This window comes from Jaculus jaculus, chromosome 19, assembly GCF_020740685.1.
Source record: "Jaculus jaculus isolate mJacJac1 chromosome 19, mJacJac1.mat.Y.cur, whole genome shotgun sequence".
NCBI lineage: Eukaryota > Metazoa > Chordata > Mammalia > Rodentia > Dipodidae > Jaculus > Jaculus jaculus.
In genome coordinates, this window is record NC_059120.1 from 36004736 (window position 1) to 36007776 (window position 3041).

At 48.1% G+C, this 3041-nt stretch overlaps 1 non-coding gene across 1 annotated transcript; it reads right to left on the reverse strand.

Annotated features, from left to right (window-relative positions):
- Nucleotides 1-690: 690 nt before the first annotated feature.
- On the reverse strand, nt 691-795 carry LOC123456110. The gene has a single exon (XR_006634331.1). It is a non-coding gene; the product is annotated as a U6 spliceosomal RNA (small nuclear RNA).
- Nucleotides 796-3041: the final 2246 nt, after the last annotated feature.

Below are 3041 nucleotides of genomic sequence, written 5' to 3' on the forward strand. Positions count from 1 at the left end.
GCATGTGTCACCACAACTGGCTCTCCTCCTTTTTTTTTTTTTTAAAGTAGAAACTTTGTGTCATGTGTTGGCACCCTCATTTCCTTCCTCCCTGTCCCCACTCCACAGAGGACCATGCTTAGTGAGATTGCTGTGTTCACTATGGAGTTGTGGGTTCAGAGAACAGCAGTCAGTGATGGTGTGAGGGGTGGCATTGCCTCTGAATATTCCCTCACAACCTGTAGCTTTTACATTCTTTCTGCCTTCTTTTCTGCAAAATTCCCTGAGCCGTGGTTGGTGTGTTTTAAGTCTCCTTTTGTATTGAGCTCTCAGCAGCTTCTGGATCTGCATTGGTGTGTTTTGAGTCTCCTCAGTGTCTGTTTCCATCACTCTGGTGTAGGTTGTCAGGCTCACCATGAGGCAGTGCTCTTGCTCATCTCGCCAGTTCCTCTGTGGTTTCACCTGGGCCCTGGCTGATGTGCGAGGGGTGGTTCATCTCTTGCCAGGGAATCAGCTACCTATTCTTGTCTTACTGATAGATTTTGGTTGTCCTCCATTCTTGTTGCTTTCTGAAAAAGAAAAACAGATTTTCCAACAGAGAGTGAGATCAGGATAGGTTAAAAGGGATAAGCACTGTTAATTCAGAGAGATTTTGGTGGGTGTAGCTTCACTTTTCACTGAAGACTGGTGGGAGCTTCTCATTAGAGTCCAAAAAATATGGAATGATTCATGAATTTGAATGCCATCCTTGTGCAGGGGCCATCTAGTCTTCTCTGTATCATCCCAATTTTAGTATATGTGCTGCCAGATAAATACACACACACACATTTTTTAATGTAACATCTCCATTTAGCCCAATCTGACCTGGAACTCACTGTGTTGCCCAGGGTACTCTTGAACTCATGATCATCCTCCTACTTTAGCCTCCCAAGTGCTGGGATTATAGTCATGAACCACCATGAGTGGCTCCACATTATTTCTTGAGACAGGGTCTCTTCCTGAGCCTGAGGTGCATCAATGCAGCTAGAGTAGTTGGCAGCAAGTTCTCAAGACCATCCTGTCTCTACACCTCAGCACTGGGATTACACATATGTGCTGTCATGCCAGACTTTTACATGGGTGCTGGGGATCGAACTCAGGTCCTTATGCATATGAGGCAAGCACTTTTCCAACTGAGTTCTCTCCCCAGTCCCAAGTACCTATATTCTTCACATATCCACAAATGTTATCTGGGGATGGATTACGGGTCATGTTTATGTTTGCTTGCTCTTTTATACTTCTCTGTGCCTTTAAAAAAATCTGTTGTATTTATTTGCATGTGTGTCTATATGTGTGTGAGAGTGCATTTGTGTATGGGTACACCGGGGTCTCTTGCTGATGTAAATACATGCCCATACAGCTTTTCATGGGCACTGGGGTATTGAACCTGGGCGAGCAGGCTTTGCAAGCACTGAACAATCTCCCCAGCACACTCCATGCTTTTTGTTTTGTTTTGTTTTGCAGAAGGGGCTCACTCTAGCTCAGGCTGACCTGGAATTCACAAGGGTGTCCTTGAACTCACAGCAATCTTCCTATCTCTGCCTACCAAGTGCTGGGATTAAAGGCATGAGCCACCATGCCTGGCAATGCTTATTTTTTGAATGTGAATGTGTGGCTTTTTTAAAAGAGGCATTATGCTTCATCATTTACTGGACATCACATATATGTTTGGTTTTTACAGAGTAGGGCCTCACTCTAGCCAGGCTGACCTGGAACTCACTCTGTAGTCCCTGGCTGGCCTCAAACTCAAAGCAATCCTGTTACCTCTGCCTCCCAAGTGCTGGGATTCAAGGTGTGCACCACCACACCTGGCCCTGAACATAATTTCTGAAGCTTTTTCAAGTTAACCTTTATATCGCTCATGTTACAACGTTCCCTGTTCAGATATACAGGTGCTCCTGATGGTCTGGAAACCCTTGGGCGACTGTTTCAACCTCGGTGCAGTTACAATGTGGAGTTGGGGTGGCAGGTGGCTGGGCTCCCACCTCCTTTGGTCAGTCCCTGCCAGCTGGCTGGTGCAGTCCGACCCCTTGGTGCTGCTTCCTGCACGCTGGGTCCCAGGCTTGTTAAGGAGAGGGAGATGAATCAGCAGATTCGCCTGAGGAGCGGTTGGCACCACACCAGCAGCACCGTGCCTGGCTTCAACTCCAACTCCAGCGGTACCTGAGCAGAGGGTCAGAGCCACCTCCGGGGTCTAGAAATGAGTCATCATCTTTGGCTGCTGTGGGGATGACGATGGCTCTGCCAAGAAGGAGAGCGGTGGGCACTGTACTGAGAGCATGAGCAGCCATTAAGGCGCTGAGCGCAGTCCAAGGAGCCTCGGCTCAACCATCAGACATTTCGCTAAGCAGCGGCTGCGCCTGGAGCGTCACCTCTGTCACCCTGTCAACAGGGACTGTTTTTCCACAATTATTTTTCTTGAGGTCAGTTCTCATGCCAGCCCAGGCTACCTGACCTGGAACTCACTCTGTAGCCCTAGACTGGCCTCAAACTTATGGTGATCCTCCAACCTGAGACTCCATGCCAGGCTTGCTCTCCATATTCTTTGAGAATGCCCTCTGCAGTTCCTCTGCCTCTTCTGGGCTGGAGATCACAGATCACCCAAGCCAAAAAGACAGAAAGAATGAACCAGACATTCATGTAAATCAGGCCATTAGCTTCATCACGGATTCCAATTCTTTTCAGCTTCTCCTCCTTCAGGGTCAGACCAAAGGACAGGCTCACTTTCCTTTATCGCCCATCTTAACTCTAGCTCCACAGGAATGGACTGAAGAACTGACTGGAAGGAACACTCTTCATCCCGGGGTCCAGCAGCTCTGACTGGAAGAGACACTCCTCACCCTGGGGTGCAGGAGCTCTGACTGGAGGGGACACTCTTCATCCTGGAGTCCAGGAGCACTGTTGGGCTTTCTACTCTGTCGAAGTGAATAAAAGTGCCAGCTTATTTCAGTTCTCGCTTTTGACATCTGACTGCAGCAATGTAGGGGTAACCAAGCATGTGGGGATTAGTATAATTTTAAAGA